Raw genomic sequence first — 20,901 nt, 5'->3', positions numbered from 1 at the left:
TACCTGCAACTGGTTTTTTTTTAAGCAGCGTGAACCGATTTATCTTATGTTATGTTTTATTCTTCAAGAATAGGGGCAGCGCCATTAACGCTGCTCAAGCTACAATATATATTTTGTAAGCACTGTGGTTTTACATCTTTATTTCCTCTTTTTTGAGAACGACAGCCCTGAATCTGTTTTGTTATGCTCAAAATCAATCTACACTCTCCACAATGGCACCCGGGCTCCTTGCAGACCCTCATCCACAACCCGCTCACAGGCGTTGCGCTTTAAGTTACAGCACGGCACCCGCTTTTATATTAACAACACGGGTGCTGCGCTTTGTTGCCGCATGGCGCACGATTTTATGATTGTTTTATTTTGTAGAATTACTATTAATAAACATTTTTTGCTGTCTATCTCTTAGTAAAGCAGTGTGCCAAGCCTGCTTCACCTTCACAAATGGCGGGCACACCTTTCTCTTTAGTTTTGTTAAACGTAGCTCAACAAACTTTTTCAAGCATACTGGCGGGCACATGCATTTCGTATTGCGCTGCTTGCCACATAATTTTTTTATTAAAATGATACTTTGTTATATAGCGGCACACCATGCTTAATCTTGATGGCGACCTCATGCATTTCATTATTTGCTACACAGAAGCAGAGGAATTCCACTGTTGTCCCGTGTTCCAGGTGAAGGAGGTGTGGCAGGTTAACCCAACTCCCAGGTCAGGAAGACAAGAGCGGGACAAGGAGCGGCCTTGGTGAGTTGTTGGGCCTAAAGGGGACACGCTAGGCCCATCGCGCTGAGTCGAGTGGCCAGGTCTCCCACTGATCACTGCTTTGGTTTCGGAAGCAACACTACTGGCCTAGGTACAGCTGTCTCTCACTGTTGGGGGCACTTGCTCTTTCATTTGGCTAGATATAACCGGGCAGGAAGGAATCCTCATCGAAGGTTCTGCTTGGCCTCTTCCCCACTTCTTGGCTGGAGCAGTGCGCTGCTGCACTGCCTGATGATATTTTTTAACAAATGTTAAACAGCATTAGCATAAGTAACGAAAGGAAATCCATAAAGCATGGAAAGGTTGCAGTACCACAGGCTGTTACTAGGTGTCCCTGTGCATTTGTAAAGGGACCTCTATTAGCCACATAAGGTACTGCATCCTTAATGCAATTATTAAACAAGCATTTGCAATGCAATAGGTCTCCCATTTGAGTGAGTTTGAGCTATTGGCATTGTAAATGACAAAGCCTTTTATTTATATGCTTTGAAAACCTGCAAGCAGTGAGTAACCACGCATTTTGTACTTATAGTAATTGCTTACAAGAAGCAGGGCTAGCAATTTTGCCTCTTTTACTGCCAGCATTGCTTCTCGTAAGCAGCGACTATAAGTACAAAGTCTGTGTGTACGCACCGCTTGCAGGTTTTCAAAACACATAAATAAAAGGCATTGTGTTTTACAATGCCAAAAATAGCTCAAACTCTCTCAAATGTGAGACCTATTGCATTGCAAATGCTTGATTCTTTTATTTGTCTGGGGGACGTCCGCCTGGGAGGTGCACACACTCCTCACGACTGGTAAGTATCTGAAGCATTAGAGAGCATATTTAAGAAGAAAAACAGCATATGAACTGTAAAAACAACAGCTGGTGTCCTCAAACCGAAAGCTGTATGTAAATCTAGATGTAACTTTGTTACAGATATGAACATTTGCATGCAAAATGTTTTGAATGCTTACCACTCACTGAAGTAGAAACAAACGCCAAACTTCTGCTGTATAGACTTTGTGGCCGCTGCATTTGCTAAGAGAGGAAATCACATTCGGGGTTCCAGAAAATGTTTAGAGGACACATGAAAGTTGAAAAGAATGTAGAATTCTTAACAGGCCTGTGGATAAAAAATATTTGATATGTAAATATCGTCACCATGTTTTAAATATATTAAGCGTGCATCAAATACAACGATATGGCATTTAAAAACAAGGAATATGCAGGATAAGAAATAATATAAAACTTAAACCATAGCAAGCTTAGTGGCTGAACAGGTATTAGATACACAACTTTTTATGCATGATATGATATGCGAATGCCTGTTTTAAATAAAAACAACGAAAATGAATAGATACATTGGAGGTTCCTGTGAAAGCAATAAGACATTGAGAGGGTTAAGTACTAAATCATCTCGCAACACAATTTTTGTTAACTAAAAAAGAAAGAAAAAACAAAAAGGACAGTGCCACAATGCTCCCAAATATTAGGCTTTGATAATGTCTTTGGGCCCTGATCACCATGGGGCCAAAAAATGCAGATGCAAATTGTGCACCTGCTTACTTAAGTTAGTGCCGGCTGAGCAATTTGCACCCCTTTACCTGTGTCATACCCCAGGGAGGGGGAAAAAGCCAACACGGCATGCTACTCCCCATTCTGAAGGGCTCAAACACCACGTGCCCCGTTTGCTCCCTCAATTCATGGTTGTTATCTTGTTTTGGGTGCAAATTTACGTTTAACACCCAAAACGGGATTACCAGCCCTATCTTGATCAAGACCTCAAAATTGTTGCATTGTTAGCACAGATGCTATGAAAGCACAAATAGAAGGCACTGGAGTCATGGGAGTAACTATGGGCATTTCTGCAGAGGCCCTTCCAGACTATTTAAAGGTGCATGAATGTATGCTTCTTTGGTAATCCCGGCTGCCAGTGCAATGAGATTTTAAAAAAGCCTTTAATTATGTGAAGCAGTGCCATCGATATGACCTACTAAGGCCATGACATTTCTAATTAGTAAGGAAAAGATTATGAATACACAGTGGGATCTGTAATAACCAATGACTAAAGAAAGTAACACTTGTTGACATTACAATATACATTCAGTCAGAGTAAACTGCTGTTAATTGCCTCCAAACTTCATTTTGCCTATAGGGTTATATCAAGTGAGAGGTGAATTAAATGCTTTGCTCATAATTCCAAATGTGACAAGAAGACCACTTGCCCCACAGCTTGGGCATGCATCAAGAAGAAACAGTTATTCACCGTTGATGACAATATTTGTGATGGATCCATGATTCTTCAGGAGCATGTATTCATCAAGATATCTTAGACACAAGAGGCCACAAGGCCATATTGTGCAGACTGTCTCATCCTTCCAGAACTGATTTCTTGGGGGATTTTAGAATCTCTCTGCAGGAGGTGCAAATGATGTACTGTGAAGTGAATCATTTGCCTCTTAAAGATGAGGAAACCTACCCAAGAAAAGACTGGTAGCTGGAGGACTGTAATGGGATGCCTTGGCTGGCAAAGGGAACCTTTCACTAATAATGACTGATACTAATGTTTGAACTGTGACAAAAGGGCTGGAAGCAGGAAACGGCCTGGCTAAAGATAGGCATGGAAACCAGACGTAAACCTGCACTTGCCACACCAGGATGTGAACCTTTGTAAATCCTGCTCCCCTTCAGGACTTTAGGAGACCAGAGTGCCATGAGGGACAACTTTGCTCTAGCAGGCAAATGTTCTTCGCTTAATGCTCCACAACAGTTTCTGCAGACAACATAAGGTATGCTTCCATTGTTATGGAGTAAATTATGCATTATACCTTTAATATTCTGCGGTAAGTGCTAAACTGTTAGGTGCATTGTCTCTTTAGCGGTAGTCATAATTCACACCAATGCCTTAAAATAATGCTTTATAAAATAGTGTTCGTGGTTTCACCACCACCAGTCCAGGAAGACTGTTGCTTTCCATCTGATAGTAAGAGTCTCACCTGACAAGCCTTTATTTACCAGTGCTTCATTCTTCTAAAGCCACAAAGGCAGGGAAATATGCTTGGCTCTTCCACTCACTATCCACCCTTTATATTCAGGCCCTTAACGTACTGCTGGGCTATCAGAGCACAGACAGACCAAAGCAAAGAAACATGGACTGAAAAGAGCAGCTGCCGTGGTCCCTTTATCAATAATAAAGGCAAGCAACACAGGTTACATAAGGACAGGTTTCCAAGCCAGTTCTAACATTACAATGGTACTTTCGACCATAAACCGCTCAGGACTGGATAGCTGCCCTTAAAAACATCTGCTTTAGGGTACATCTACTGCCAAGACACTTTGGAGGGATGTCTCGGGTCATCCTGTGCGTAATAACATCACATTCAGGAAGTAACCTATTTCCCTTCAATGATTCCCGTTGTGATTAGAGTTTAATAGAACAAAAACAAGTTCATATGTTCGAAAAGTGCAGCAGAATAATCAAACCAAAGTATGAACTCTGACAAGCCTGACCAGCACCATGTCAAAGGAGTCAGAGCAACAGAAGCCTGAAGCGAGGGGTCTTGGGGAGCTCACTTTATGTAATCTAGTACATGCCACTTCTGTAAGACATTATACTGTGTTCGAACAGTTGACAACTGTAGGAAGGACAAGGTGCCTTACACTTTTCAATGTAGTCCCGAAACATTCTGTGATATAAATAATATGACTTACATATGATATTCACTGGGAAAAAACGGATAAAGTGACAATGTAGGCAGGTGATGGAATAAGACCTGAGCGGACTTTAAAAAAATAAAAAATCATTGAAATCCACCAGTTTTAATTTAGTGATAACTATAACTTGCGCCCCCATCATGCACTGATTATGCCTCACATATTACATCACACATGACATGTTAAATGACATCACTCATGACATCACTGATTATATTTAATTAACAACATTGTTGAGAATTACTAATGAGATCAATCAATGTTTCTAACAATTTATTATAGAATTTGTGAACAAGTAGTAATACAACAATCTAAGTCGATGGTTGGACTCTTATAAATTTGTCTGTAAGCTTTCAAAACATGCAAAGGAAATGTAATATTTCAGAAGTGAAGCTCTTTTGATGGATGCAATTGTCTTTTTACTCGTATTCATCCAAAGCATGGGAGGAGTGGTGGTAGGTCGCTAGCAGAGAGCTGGCTTCTCAGCAACTTTGAACAGTAGACCCTTTGTTGTGAAGGGAATTGGGAATGCTTCCTATGGTGGAATCAGGAAATACGAGCAATATAATAGGGCATCTAAAGAAGCATTGATTAGGCCTAAGGACAAGAATGTTAGCTTCAATCCGGATGCTCCGGTCTTGTGAATTGAGTATCTAGATTCAAGTCATATGTATAAAAAAGGCAATCCTACAGGCGGGACGTAAGGTCAACACACTCTCTTGACGTTGTACGATTGGAGCTTATCATGGAATCCTCGCCACTATGATTTTAAAAAGACTTCCCTCGGACTAACTCTGGATTCACACACACACACACATATATATACACAGTAAGTTCCGCTCCTTTACGCTGCCAGTCGGTCGCGAAAGGAAAACAGGATACGGACAACAATTATACATATATATATATATTTATTACAAAGTCCAGGGCACAAGTAATTAGTATCAATATGCATTTCCGTAAGGTTTCGTATGGTGTGTGCCCTCGCTTTGGCGTAATCTCCACTTGGGAGTACATCCCACATAGGGCCAACTCTTTTTGTATTATATATATATATATATATATATATATATATATATATATATATATATATATATATATATATATATATATATATATATATATATATATATATATATACACACATTATATATATATGTATGTATAATGTACAGCCCTTAAAAAACCATAAACATTTTCCTAGACCTGCAGGTCGAGTAACTTGAATAATCTACTTGACCTAACTTTAATGTACTTGACCCGTAAATTGGTCTCAAATTGTGTGATCATTGGCAAATATTTTATTTTACAGAGTTGCCTTTTTCTTCATTCTCACATGAGTGAACCTTCAAATATTTGACTTTGGCATTTCTGCCGTATAAAACAAAACCCTTTTGTTTGATTAAATAGACTAAACGTTTGCTCAATGTGTAATAAGAATCAAGCCCGCATTTGGCAACAAATGATCCCTGCCTTGCCTCTCAGTTTACTGATAGCATTGCCATCAGTGCATTTTAAACACTAAGTTGTAATAAATATATTACTATAGCATGATTTGATGGTGCACTGTCATTTACAGACAGTAAATTTCCAAGAAATGGCTAAAAACCTTCCCACTACCTTGTAGCTTTACTGATAAAACTATAGAATGTATTAACAATAATCTGTAAAAAATCTGGTTTCAGAAAACATAGTTATCATTTGCACATCACTAAGTAAGTGTTCCAATTTGTTTTTCATCCTATGAAAATATTTTTTTCATCAAGTACAAAAAATGGAATTTGACACCGACTGAAATATATTTTGAAATATGTGTAAAGTTGACTTATTAGCTATTTAAATGTGTGTTAGGAAAACCTGATACCCTACAGCCTTTTATTTCACACTTCGTACGCATGTCAAACTGTTCACTTTACAAAATCCTGGAAGTGTGCAGTCAGAGAAGGTAAAGTAATAGTAAACTGACTTCTGGCCTCCGTCTTTGAACACAGAGAAATGTAACAAGATAAAAACAAGATTTAAAGGCATCTTTATTGTTCCTTCACTTTCTTACCGAACAAAACACCAGTTCTTTGTCATCTCGACAGAAAGATAGCTCGATCTGATAAAATCTGGCTAGCGCTGGCGAGTAGATTTTTGGAGGCCTGGTAATGTATATATGATGAGTTTCCAAAAAACTTTCCAAACATCTCTTTTGCCTAGTTTGTTTTTGGAAATTGTCTGAGTGATCCATTCAAGTGGAGGCCCAAAAAAAGGGCGGCCCAAACCTCAAAATACCCATGCATTTTCCATAGACTATTTTAGGTAGAGCTACCGCTAAAATTCCTGTACGGAATTGCACCAAAATTGTCAGGAAGCTAGATTTTGGTCCAGAAAGCATGAATGTTGTATTTTAATGTAAATCCATTTAGTAGTTTCTTAGACATTAGGGATCAAAATATTTGTATATCGTGACAGTTAGGTTCGAGGGACTCTTGCGAGAGTGCCTCAAACCCAATTAAAAAAAATATAGCGTTCTGATTGGCCCAGCGGCCTACTTCTGCACTCTGCCAATTCGTTCCCATGGGAGACACGCTCCTGTGGTACTGAGCGTTTTGACTGGCTGTATGCAACATGAGGAAAGATATTACAGGCAGCCACTACAGGACTTGAGGACTTGGGGACTTACAGCCTGATTCATGTAGCTAATAGCGCTCGCAAAAGGGCCAGATTCTGAGAATCTGGCCCTTTGCGAGTGCGATTTTTGCATTTGGTATTCACAATCCCAAATGCAAAAATCGCTATTTAAGAATTCGCATATTTGCGAGGAATGGCATTTAAGGAATCTCTAATAGAGATTCCTTAAATGCTATTCATGACACATTTAAAAATTGCGAATTAGCAATATTGGGCAGCTATTTACCGAGAGGTCAGACCTCTCGGTAAATAGCAAAAACTCCGAAAAATGCTTTTAAAAGCATTTTTCTAAGTTGCATGTTGCGCACACACATGTCCTTTGGACATGTGTGTGCGCAACACCTGTCCAAATGTGCATTTTAGGGGTGCTACAGGGTGTCCTTTGGACACCCCTGGCACCCTTCAATTCGCTATCTGATTTGCGAGTAGCAAATTGCTACTCGCAAATGAGGGATACTCCCCATTCATTCCTATGGGCCTTTTGGCCCATAGGAATGAATGGGGAGTCATTCCTTTTTTTGCGAGTAGCAAATTGCTACTCGCAAATAGAGAACATGTAGGAATCGCTATTGATTTAGCAATTCCTACATGAATGCCGTTTTGCGTGTCCTCAATAGCGAGTCGCTATGATTCGCTATTAGGGCCACGCAAAACGGCCCGTACATGAATCAGGCTGTTAGTCCCCTGTCCTGGGTTTCATTAAAAAAGATTTATAATAAGGGGGCAGGGTAGGGATACCCTGCACTACTAGGCATTGTGGAGGGGTCCCAAACCAACCCTTCCTGGGGCCAAAATACATTTTAAAAAAGCTGTGATCCTGTGGGATTCTTGTAGTATTGCAACCTTTACAAAAAAAGTAATGGCTGTCTGCGTTTTAATTATAATTAAATAACACCAAGTGTATTTGTAAAGCGCACGTTCACCTTTAGGCATCTTGGGGCTGAATGATAGATGCTTATGGTTACCCAACTCAATGGTACTAAATTTATCGACCTCAGAAGGATGAAAGGCTGGGTGGACCTGCCAGGATTTGAACCTGCGACTATGAGGTCAAACACGGGCCCCTCCAGTGGACGCATTAGTCCACTAAGCCAGCAGACCCTACCACCCCCCCAAAGGATCTTCACTGTTATATTTTTGGGGAGTGCGTGAGTGGGTCCCCCTCCTTGAACCTGTTAGGGCCACAGAGATCCCATACCTGGTACCAAATTATAAGTTAAAGAGAGGGGGACAGGCACCACCCGTCCTCTAGCCAGTAATTGGCCAAGGGATGAAAGTGCCCTAAAAAATGGGAGCAGTCACATAGCCCGCCCTCCCCCAAGCTTGTAATGTGACCCAGAGACCCCATCCCTTAGGGCCAAATTGCTAAAAAAGGGATGATGTATGTGTCCCCCATCCCTAACCCTAGAGCTGAATACCTGAGAAAAGAGGAGGAGGCAGCACGGCTCCCCTACCTGAGGCTTAAAAGGCCCCAGGGACCTCTTTCACCAGGCCCAAATGCCTTAATACAGGGAGGGGAGGTCGCCTGTCCCCCTTTCCCCCACACTGAGCCTGTAAAAAAGGCCCCAGAGACTCCATTACTGTGACCCAGGAAGCCCACGCACGAAACAAAGTAGTTCCCTGCCCGTAACATTGTGGGCAGGGAAACATATGTCTTCTCCCACCTGGTGGGAGGATTTTTAAAGCTCCCTCTGGGTAGCAGTAGGCATGTCTTGGCATATCTCCTCACACTCGGCAGGAGCTTTAAAAATGCTTCCGCCAAGTGTGAGCAGACTTTTGTTTCTCTGCCTGTGCTCTTGTGGCAGGGAAATACACATTGCTCATGCCTGATGGGAGGAAACAAAAGCAGCTGATCCCGCTGAGTATAAGCAGCACTGGCTCCCACAGCACCCAGGATGGGTGCCAGCAGGGAGCCGGCTGGGGCCCTGGAACTTTCCCTATGGCCACCAACGTAATATTTTGTTGGTGCCCCAGGTGGGAAACGTGGGAACCCAACCACAAGCACAATGCTCAGGGGGTAGGGTCCCCAGAGTCACTATAGGCTAAGCGGGGGTGCGTCCCCTCTCCTTAATAATAAAAGAAGTCCCTGGGTGATAGGGTCCCTGGGGCCAATAGTGGAATAGGGATGGGGACATGGCCCCCTCCTCTATAAAAAAATATTTTGTCCCCAGGAGCGATATGGATCCTGGGGCAACTATGGGTTTGAAGATTGGGCCATTTAAGCCACAGGGCATGGCGCCCTTGCGCTCCTTAGTGGCTCTGAAAGGTGGGCGGAGTACTCCCATTCCCTTAATAAAAAAAAACTGTGCCCCAGAGGATGAAGTCCTTGGGGCCCAAAGTGGCTTGTGGAGTGGCCACATGCCCCAATGCCTGAAAAAAAGGCCCCAGGGATAAGATCCCAGGGCCCGAAGTGGGTTGGGGAGGGGGAATGTGCAAACTAGTTGGACTCAGGGGATGGCCGAAGGCGCACGGAGGCGTTGGCTACAGGGCTTTGCCGTAGGTCAGACACTGTAGCCAAACCCCACCATCCACTGCCAAAGACCATGGGCGGCAGGAGTTGGCCTTACAAATGCAAATTAAATACAAAATTGGAAAAACATTAGAAATTCACTGAAAAAACACAAAGGTTGATATGACATTATAGTTAGGTGAAAATTTCAGAGACAACATAACATTTTACACAAAAAAAAAGAAACACTGAAATTCACCAGTTATAGTCATCTCTATAACTGTAACTCCTGCCTTAAGGTTACTAAAATGTGCACCCTTGCCATGCACTGGTAATTACCACACATATTACATTACTTATGACATGTTCTATAATATCATTGATATCATCACTGCAACATTTAAAATATTTTCTTTGTTGAGAAGACAGTCTTCGAGGAGGGGGTGTGTGCCCCCCCCCTTCCTCTTTTTGGTTGGAAGCTTGGCAAGGGGGACTTCACATGTATGTTTTTGCCAAGGAGTACAAAGGCGAACGTTATGCCATATCGCCTAAGTCTCAACCCTCTGATATGGATGGCTCAGGGCCACGCGCAGCTTTTGGTTGACTGCTTGCAGGAGGTTGGCCACACCACCACCACGCACCGCCGAGGTTCCCACACAGTGTGAGGATTACAGCCTTTGGGGGGTTGGTCATAGGGCCTGGCCCTGTGGCCAATCCCTATCTTGCACAACCGAAGGCTCTGCGCAGTGTGGGCTTAGCTATATTTGGTGGATTGGCCAAAGGGCCTGTCGGCCTTGTGGCTAACCACCCACCATGCAGGGCAAAAGGCTGCATGCAGAGTGGACAGGCCACAAGAAATCTACTGGCCCACTCACTATGTTAAGTCATATTTTATCAGGGCGACCTTATTTTTAGTGCCTACTGGCCCATTCTGGCAGGCTGACATTCAACAGGTGTTCTGTTCACTCAGACAGTGAGTGAGCAATAAAAATGCCTTTAAATCTTGTTTTTATCTCGTCACATTTGCTCTGCGTTAAGAGAGAGGTCAAAAGTCAGTTTATGTCTTCTTACACTATTTTCTCTGATTGCGACCGAGAAGGTTTTGTAAAGTGAACTGTCTGGCAATCATACAGAATGTGCAATGAAAGGCTGTAGAATGCCAGGTTATTTTTCTAACATACAACATTTACATAGCTTGTAAGTGAACTGTAGAAACATTTCAAAATATATTTCAGTATTTATTACAGCATATTTTTTGTAATTCTGCGTGATAAAACAAAGATTTTAATAGGCTAAAAACAATCAGAACATTATATTTGGTTTTGTACAAATGGCAAATATTTCACAGATTGTATATACGCTATACAGTGTATCAGTAAAACTACGTTAGTAGGAAGGTTTGTGACCATTTCAATGGAAAATGTGCTGTTTGTAAATGGCAGTGCACTACAACATCATACTTTAGTAATATAGTTATTAACGGTTGTTTTAAACATGAAACATGAACTGAGAAATATTCCTGCCCCCGTCCTGATGGCAATGCTATTACTGAACTAAGAGGCAAGTCAAGGATCACGTATTCCCTAGATGTGAGCTAGATTCTTATTGTAAATGAAGCAAATGTTTAGTGTACTACATCAAACAAAAGACTATTTTGTACAGGAGAAATACTCAACTCACATATTTGAAGGTGTGCACAAATGTGATAACGACGAAAAAGGCGGCTCTGTAAAATGAAATATTTGCCTAGGATCCCACAATTTGAGACTAGTTTATGGGTCAAGTACATACCAGTGAGGTCACGTACATTATTCAAGTTATTAGACCTGCAGGTCTATTAACATTTTATGATTTTTAAAGGCCTGGTTCGATTGGCTGCATGCAGGGGGTTGGCCGCTGGCCATGCAGTCAATCCCCCGCAGTGCATGTTAAAAAAACGAAATATTTCCTGAAAAAACACAGAGGTTGTAGAATCTTTATAGTTAGGTGAAATGTTCAGTAAGAATGTAACGTTTTAAACTCTAAAAGCCACAGAAATTCGCCAGTTATCTCCAGTAACTAGAACTTGTGTTCTAAGGTAAATATAACGCATGCCCTCCCTATGCACTGCTAATTACCCAACATATTACATCACTCACATCTTCTATGACATCATCAGACCTCCCAACTCACATGGTGCCACCAACTGACAACGATATCGTCTACCTTCACACGGTCACCCGATGAGGAGCCTTTTTCACATCGTGGCATGGAAAACGAGCTGTAAACTACTGTAAACAGTGGATTTCCAGCTCATTTTCATTGGGTTTTAACCACTAACATCCATTATGGGGTATGAAAACACACTAGGACATTGGCACCAGCCCAACAAGCTTTTTCCTTTTTCTTTGGAGGCGCGTTTTGGGAGTAGGCTGGAGCACAAATGCCTTGTGTGTATTTATTGGTACAAGGCTCTGCTCCATCCAATGTCCTGTCCTATACTCGCACAGTTTTTTTGAGTTGGCAGGTCTGCATCATTGATAACATCACTGAAACATTTGCGGTGAATTTATTGATGAGAAAACAGCATGCTGGGGGGGGGGGCAGCGGGGGGGGGAGATTGGGGGGGGGGAGTTATAGTTAAATAACTATAACTATACCTGGTTAATTTCTGTGAATTTTAGAGATTAAAACGTTTCTTTAAACTTAGTTTTTTTCAGTAAAATATAATAATGTGTGTGTTTGGGTGTGTGTCTGTGTGTGTGTATTTGCTAATTAAAATACACGTGGAGGAGTAACATTTGCTATTTGAAAGTGTACTAATAAACAAACGGTCATACATTTATTACTACACACCTTTGCCATATTACCAGCTCCTCAAGTATGAACAAATTCTGCACTGGTGAATCATGGAGAAGGAAGTTTAACTTTCTTGTTGACTGATCATTGTAGAAAGAAAGCCAGGCAAACAGTGTATTTTTCAGACCAATGTATAGCATTTGACTAGGAACTACTATGCAGTCATATCGGGGAAAGCAGGCCTGTGGCATTCATATTGGACAAAGTCACTGCCAAACAGCCAGTCTATGGATCTCGAAACAGTGGTTCTCCTTACTCCCATACTGATGAGTAAGCTTTACATTATATATCTTTTTATTGACCACTGAAAGGTCAAGAAAATGCCTTTTGTATATTGCAAAGAGTTTACTGTCTGTGTATCAGTGATCCTCCCATCCATCTGGTCAGTTATAAGCCAGAGACAAGGGCTGTCGAAGTAAGTAAGTAAAACATTCGTAAAGCATGCAAATGCATGGGAGCGTCTTGGCGCTAGCGTCCGAGAAAGAGCTAACAAAAACAGAGACCTATTTAGAACAGAGTGAGAACAGCCAGGTTTTTAAAATGTTCCTGTATTGTAGCAAATTTGACTGGGATCTTAGCTGAAAGGGTAGGGAGTTTCATAGTTTACAGGCAGAATAGGAGAAAATCCTGCCACCAAATCGTGCTTTATTGATTTGGGGACTGAAGGTTGCGGCTGGGCACATGCCAGCAGATCATTTGAAAATATTCAGGATCAGTCTTATGAAGAACTTTATGGACCAAGCAGAGCTCATTGAATGTAATACTCTCGCATACTGGTAGCCAGTGAAGGCTAAAGATAGTTTGGGAGAGAGGCCTGAATTAAGGAATTTTCATGAGCAGCCAGGCTGCTGTATTTTGAAGGTATTTAATTTTTGCAGCAGACGCTTCTGGATGCCAATTTAAAGAGCAGTGCCTCAATTACCATTTTCTTAGGGTCTGTGGGAGGAAAGGCAGAAAAAACAGGAAAAAGTGATCTGGTTCTTTTGATCAGAGAAGCGGACTTTTCCATCAAACAGTCTTGTCTGAGTTTCATTTAAGACAGTTTTTCTGCATCCAGCTCAATATTTGGCTAAGCAATTGTTAAACTTTTTAGCCACATCCTCAACCTTGAACACTACTATTTGTATCTCATCGGCATAGGAGATCAGAAAACTTGCACGAGCGAATCAGGTCGGCCGGGGCTGACATAGGCATTAAAAAGCATAGGACTTAGGGAGGAACCTTGGGGTACCCCACAGAGGAGAGAGAAGGTTCTGAGATAAAATCTCCGAGAGTGACCGCTGAGGAGGTCAAGTGCTGTCTTTAAAGTAAGCCACACATTGATGTAGTAGACCCACTAAGAACAAAGCAATTCTGGCTAGCAATACTTTCTGGTCAAACCAGTATGACTCACCTGTCTAATATAACCATTTTGAATAAAATGATTAGAGAACTTCAACGCAATAACCAAATAAATAAAAAAGGGATTTCAAAACTCTACAAACCTTCATTAAAAAGAGACCTGTCTAGAAACTTTATAAGTTTCAAAACTCTACCAAACCTCATCAAACATAAGCCCACCTGGAAAGCTTATAAGTGGAGACGCCGGATTGAGTAAAGAGAAGCGGATCCCTAGTCATATTGATAGGACTGCAGGCATTGTGGTTCAAGCAAACATATGATCCCTAAAAGCAAGCTCTAGTTTACTTACGTCCTCTCAATTGTGCTAATTCATTCCTATACCTTACAAACTTGTAACATCAAAGATGCAAAGTTAACTACAGCTGTTATTTGATAAATACCATGTGTTGCAAAATGCAGTAGGAAGATTGGTAGTAAACATTCTTCCAGCGATCTAAAAATGCTTACTCCACAATTTTGCAGTGCATCATCCTCCAACACCCCGCACTAAGTTGAAACCCCAGCCAGCAATAATTTAATTGTATTAGCGGTCAGCTCATATTTTGCATGGTGTTCATTGTCCCACCTTTATTTTGTCTCTGGGGCTTTGAAAGAAACCTCCTTCTGCTAGCCAAATTAGACCTGAAATTCGCACCTGCATCTCGAATTCTACTGTGCAGGAAACACCAGCTGACCTTGGTGATTGAGCCTGTAGTTAACCATTTTTGTGGCTATATATAACAAGCATTTACAATGCAACGGTCTCGGCATTGCAAAAGTTAGAGCTATTAGCATTGTAAATGAACGCGAGTTTAAGGTCTTGACATTGTAAATGACAAGGTCTTTTATTTATGTTTTAAAAACCAAAACATAAATAAAAGTCATTGTCATTTACAATGCCAATAGCTCAAAGTCGCGTAATGTGTATGGCAAACTACAGTAGCCTCCTGACGAGTGCCCTTTCACTTATTTTTTTACAAATGAAAGCCCTGGCACTTTTTTTTTTTACAAATTAAGCACGGGTGGTGTCCGTGTCTGCATGGCAGTGGTGGTGTCCGTGTGTGCATGGCAGTGGTGGTGTCCGTGTGTGCATGGCAGTGGTGGTGTCCGTGTGTGCATGGCAGTGGTGGTGTCCGTGTGTGCATGGTAGTGGTGGTGTCCGTGTGTGCATGGCAGTGGTGGTGTCCGTGTGTGCACGGCAGTGGTGGTGTCCGTGTGTGCGCGGCAGTGGTGGTGTCCGTGTGTGCACGGCAGTGGTGGTGTCCGTGTGTGTACGGCAGTGGTGGTATCCGTGTGTGTATGGCAGTGGTGGTGTGCATGGCAGTGGTGGTGTCCGTGTGTGGTGTCCGTGTGTGCATGGCAGTGGTGGTGTCCGTGTGTGCATGGCAGTGGTGGTGTCCGTGTGTGCATGGCAGTGGTGGTGTCCGTGTGTGCATGGCAGTGGTGGTGTCGAAATGGACTTCAAGGTGCACTTTTCCAAACTGAGGTTTGTCCCTTGAGTTCGGCGATGTTACTCAGCCATCGTCAACCTGGAGCCTCTGGCCTCTGGCCCCTAACTGGAAGGAGGCAGTACACAAACCATGCTATACGGGCAGCAGCGGTCTAGTGCCAAGAAGAGGGTGCAGGCGCCTATATATCAAAGTTTATATATGTGTGCTCAGCGAGTTAAACGTGTCAGATCACATCTGCGCGAGCTGAAAGTGACAAACTGGATTCCTGGCAGGGTCGGTGTGGCTTTTCAATTCTTCAAAATTGTTTTGCTGTTGCCTTCAGTTAAAAAAAGTCCGGTGCAAAAAGTGCTGGTTAAACTACATTTTACAGGATGCCTTTGCCCGACTTGTAAACAATTCCAGAAAATGCATATATGTGTCTGTAACAACTGTAGACGCTTTGCTGTTTTTTTCTCCAAAACTCAATAAATACAATATAAAAAAATAAAAAATAAAAAGTAACAGCCACGCTAAAGGACCAGCGTGTCCTGGTCTGCTGTCAATATTTATGTAAAATTCCCAGAGAGATTCCTAAAAACCTCGTTTCGGACCCGCCTTCTAAATATCTAATCACCATAACACATGCCGGACACATGGCTGCAGGCTGTGCCTCTGTCTGCGAAACAGGAGTGTGTTATTCACAGCAGCCCCAAAACTGCCTGTCAGATGGCCATCACGAATGAAGACTTGTAAATTAAGAAGCCCCTGCGGTCTGTGGCGAGCACGGTACATGAAGAGATCTGTCAGTAGCATCCCAGACCGAGACCCTATAGGATCGCGGGACGTGTTTTTTAGCGCGAAGGTCGTGCACCTTGGTTTGACCGTCGTGTCTTCGTTGCGCAGCTGTTTGTTATTGTGCCACTGCTAAATCCGACGGTTTCCGAGCCCTGTGATTAGTAATGGCAGACAAGAGCTGCTCCAGCAACAGGAAGGAGGGGGCCAGTCAGGGAAGCTGTTATCAGCGCCGCGCGCCTCTCTGCAGACTCCCCCTGCATTCCAGAGAGGCGCGCGACGCGATCCGGACTGCCATGCAATGCCGTGTAGACAACACCTGGCTGCGCACACAACGTTATCCTATGGGAAAACGCTGCGCGCGGCCAGGTCTTGTCTCACTTCGGTGTTCTCAGACTGCTGAGACGCCGACGATAGTTCTCTGGCGAGAACGCGCTTTCAGCGCGTTACTAGCCGAGACCTAAAAAGGGAGGGCGGTTCCCAAAACAATTTTTTCCCATGCATGTCACAGAGGAAATTAGACAGCAATACAAGAAAAATGGCTGAGCAGAATTGCACCAAATTTGGAGACAAGCTAGAACTTTACTCAGAAAGTGTGTTTTTGTGACTTGGTGTAATTCTGTTTAACTGTTTTAGAGAAATTGAGGTTCAAAATGTAGATATCTGTTGCCGCAAGACTCCAACATGACTCGAGCAGTAAAAAATGGTAAAACAAACATTTTGATTGGTCAGGCCCACTGGACAACTGTGGGACGGAACAATCTGAATGGTAGCTGCAACATGAAGAAAAATGTTGTGGTTGCCATTATAGAAACCAGGGACTCGGACCCCAAGTCCTTAAAATATGTTAAAAAAATATAGACGGGGGCAGAGTAGGGATACCCTGTCTCCCTAGACGTTGTTGAGAGACACCCAGGAGGCAAATATTTTTTTTTAAGTTTGCTCCGTGGCGGTCCCGAGGGACCTTGCTGTGTTCCGTGGGACTCCCACAGGAACCGAGCAGTACTGGAAAAAAAAAAAAAGTTAAAAAGAAAATCAATTTAAAAATGTACTATCGGCCAACCAACACCCACCTCACCAAAGGGGGCACAAGCGCTTTGTAATAAGCTATTGCTTATGTTAAAAAACAATAGATATTCACTGAAAAAATAAAGGTTAAAGTGGAATTATATGTGAAGAGGGTAGTAAGTTTTTAATATGGGTCAGTTCAGTATAACTGGCAACTTTCCATGGTTTAATGTTTTTTTAACAGTAGCGCATTTTTTTTTGTGAATTTCTAACGTTTTTTTTAAACATAAGTATCTTACTACCCTCTTTGCGTATAACCACTTTTTTTTAACATATTCATTTTTCTGTTTTTCAAACAACAGTGCACAGTACAAACCATGGGCGTTTCATTTTACGACACAACGTAACTCCACTTTAAACTTTGTTTTTTCAGTTACAATACTAATTTACTAATTAGTGACAGCCACAGGGATACAGGCAATCTTTTTCTTATGAGCGTCCCTACAGAATACCTTGCTGACTAAACAGCACAGATGGCAGACTGTTCAAGTTCAAGTTCAAGTTCATGCATTTATAAAGCGCACTACTCACCCAGAGGGTCTCAAGGCGCTGGAGGGAGGGGTTTACTATTTATCGAATAGCCATGTTTTCAGTTCTTTTCTGAAGGAGATGTGATTCTGAGTAAGGCGGAGGTGGGTGGGGAGTGAGTTCCAGGTCTTGGCAGCCAGGAAGGAGAAGGATCTGCCACCCATGGTGGTTTTTCGGATGCGCGGGCCTGCGGCGAGGGCTTGATTGGCTGATCTTAGTTGGCGGGTGGGATAGTAGAAGGACAGTCGGGTGTTGAGGCATTCGGGTCCTAGATTATAAAGGGCCTTGTGTGCGTGGGTGAGAAGGCGGAAAGTAATTCTTTTGTTGACGGGAAGCCAGTGGAGGTTTTTTAAGTGACCGGTGATGTGCTCTTGGCGCGGGATGTCTAATATGAGTCTCGCTGATGCGTTTTGGATGCGCTGGAGCTTTTTCTGCAATTTTGTTGTAATTCCGGCGTAGAGTGTATTGCCATAGTCCAGTCGACTCGTGACCAGTGCATGGGTGACAGTCTTTCTAGTTTCGAGGGGGATCCAGCGGAAGATCTTTTTGAGAATGCGAAGGACGTTGAAGCAGGAGGACGATACAGCGTTGACTTGTCTGGACATTGAGAGGGAGGAGTCTAGAATGAAGCCAAGGTTACGTGCATGGTCTGTGGGTGTGGGCGCAGATCCCAAAGCGGAAGGCCACCAGGAGTCGTCCCAAGCTGAGGGGGAGGATCCTAGGATGAGCACCTCCGTCTTGTCTGAGTTGAGTTTTAAGCGGCTCTGTATCATCCATTCGGCTACTTCTTTCATGCCTTCGTGAAGGTTGTTTTTGGCGGTGTTGGGGTCTTTGGTGAGGGAAAGGATTAGCTGGGTGTCGTCGGCGTAGGAGATGATGTTGAGGTTGTGTTGGCGTGCGATGGAGGCGAGGGGACTCATGTAGACGTTGAAGAGGGTGGGACTGAGTGAGGAGCCTTGAGGTACGCCGCAGATGACTTCGGTGGGCTCTGAGTGGAATGGGGGGAGTCGGACTCTCTGTGTTCTCCCTGCTAGAGAATGAGATGATCCAGTCCAAGGCTTTTCCTTGTATGCCGATGTTGTTGAGGCGTTGTATGAGGGTGTTGTGACAGACAGTGTCGAAGGCAGCGGAGAGGTCGAGAAGAATGAGGGCCACTGTTTCACCGTTGTCCAGAAGTGCTCGGATGTCGTCGGTCGCCGCAATGAGGGCGGTTTCGGTGCTGTGTTTGGCTCGAAAGCCGTTCTGTGAGGGATCCAGGGAGTTGTTGGATTCAAGGAAGGCTGCTAGTTGGCTATTGACGGCTTTCTCGATGACTTTGGCCGTGAAAGGGAGGAGGGAAATGGGTCGGTAGTTTTTCAGATCTGAGGGGTCTGCTGTTGGTTTTTTCAGGAGGGCGCTGAGTTCGGCGTGTTTCCATATTTCTGGAAAGGTGGCGGTGTCGAAAGAGCAGTTGATGACATCGCGGAGTTGGGGAGCGATGATGGAGTCAGCTTTGTTGAAGATGTAGTGGGGGCAGGGGTCCGAAGGTGAGCCGGAGTGGATTGAGTTCATGAGGCGAATGGTGTCTTCAATGGTGATTGGGTTCCAGGAGTTGAGGTAGTTAATTGGAGGGGTGGGATTTGAAGGGGGTGGGGTGAGTTGGTCATTGGGAGTATTCTTGAAGCTGTTGTGGATGTCGGCAATTTTGTTGTAGAAGAAGGAGGATAGCGCATCGCAGAGGTCTTGGGAGTTAGTGATGTCGTTGGATGCTGCGGGAGGGTTGGTGAATTCTTTGACGATATTGAAGAGTTCCTTGCTGTTGTGAGAATTGTTGTCGAGACGGTCCTTAAGTGCTGATTTCTTGGCGGAACGGATCAGTTGGTGGTGTTTGCGGGTGGCTGTCTTGAGGGAGGCCATGTTGTCTGAGGTTGGTTCTTTTCTCCAATTCTTCTCCAGGGTGCGGCATGTCTTCTTGGAATTTTTAAGGTCATCATTGAACCAGGGAGCTTTTTTGCTGGATGATTTCGACTGGTGTTTTTTCAGGGGTGCTAGTTTGTCCGCACTGTGGATAATCCATTGCCTGAGGTTGGTGGCCGCTAGGTCTGGGTCCGTTGCCAGGGTGGGAGTGTTTTGGCTGAGTGATGTGAGGAGTTGTTCAGTGGTGATTTTGTTCCATTTTCTTCGGGGAATGGGTTGTGGACGGTTGTTGGCCAGGGTTGTTTTGTAGCTGAAGTGAACACAGCTATGATCCGTCCAGTGGAGGGCTGTAGTATGATCGAAGGAGATGTGCTTGCTGGAGGTGAAGATAGGGTCGAGCGTGTGTCCGGCTATGTGAGTGGGGGTGTCCACAAGTTGTTTGAGTCCGAGATTGGACAGGTTGTCCAGAAGGGTGGTGGTGTTGTTGTCGAGGATGTTGCCAAGGTGGTAGTTGAGGTCTCCTAGAAGAATGTAGTTCTCGGAGGCGAGGGCGTGCGGGCTGACGAAGTCAGTGATGTCGTCGCTGAATTGAGATCGGGTGCCTGGGGGCCTGTAAATGAGGGTTCCTCTAAGTGTGGTCCTGGGGTCGGTGTGGATCTGAAAGTGGAGGTGTTCGGCGGTTGCAAGATTGACGTCAGAGCTGGTTGTAATTTTGATGGTGTTTCTATGGACGATGGCGATGCCTCCTCCAGTTGTTTTATTGGTGCGGTCTTTTCGGATGATCTTGTAAGTGTCCGGTATGGCTATGGCTGTTGCAGGCAACTCACTTCATTGAAAGCCTCTTAAGTGCCTTGAAGTTGGCAAAATATTCTGAGCGGCACGTAAAAGTACATGAAAGCTCAAAACTTTAATCGATGCCAAGGATAGACGTTGCAACAATATTTATCTACTTTAGGCAAAACAAAACAATATTTTGAAAGACTATAAAACATTTCATTCATCAATAACTGTTGTGTGTGCACCAGATGTGCTTGGCTAAAAGAGAAAGAAGCAATTCAGGATTAAAGTCGTGAATGTCCCTTTTGCTCTCCTACACTCATCACACATTTCGAGGATAACTGCCTGCTTAATTTTTTTATTTTCTTTTGGGTGCTCTTACTGTACAAAATGCTGTGTTATAAGTAGCCATATTTGACAGAGACTCGTGAAATATGGACGATATGCTATGGGTGTATAAGCCCTGTGTGAGCTTCGATCATTCTGATAACAGCCCCAAACGACTCTGTACAGCTTTACCACTCTATATACAAACTTTTAGTCGTGACCTACCCTTTCTACAGACAACAATTTGTTTATTTAACAAAGCTGAAGGTGCTTTTTCTAAGA

At 43.4% G+C, this 20,901-nt stretch overlaps 1 long non-coding RNA gene across 9 annotated transcripts in view; it reads right to left on the bottom strand.

The window, feature by feature from the left end:
- Positions 1-20,901, bottom strand: part of LOC144810969 (uncharacterized) — a 318,656-nt gene that overhangs the window by 174,554 nt on the left and 123,201 nt on the right. For all 9 annotated transcript variants that reach the window (XR_013606901.1, XR_013606897.1, XR_013606896.1 and 6 more), the window contains exon 3: positions 1,719-1,867. This is a non-coding gene — a long non-coding RNA (uncharacterized LOC144810969). The remainder of the gene's footprint in view (positions 1-1,718; positions 1,868-20,901) is intronic.

Source organism: Lissotriton helveticus, chromosome 1_1, assembly GCF_964261635.1.
Source record: "Lissotriton helveticus chromosome 1_1, aLisHel1.1, whole genome shotgun sequence".
NCBI lineage: Eukaryota > Metazoa > Chordata > Amphibia > Caudata > Salamandridae > Lissotriton > Lissotriton helveticus.
The sequence above is the reverse complement of the archived record's forward strand: the minus strand, read 5'-3'. Positions and strand labels throughout refer to the sequence as shown.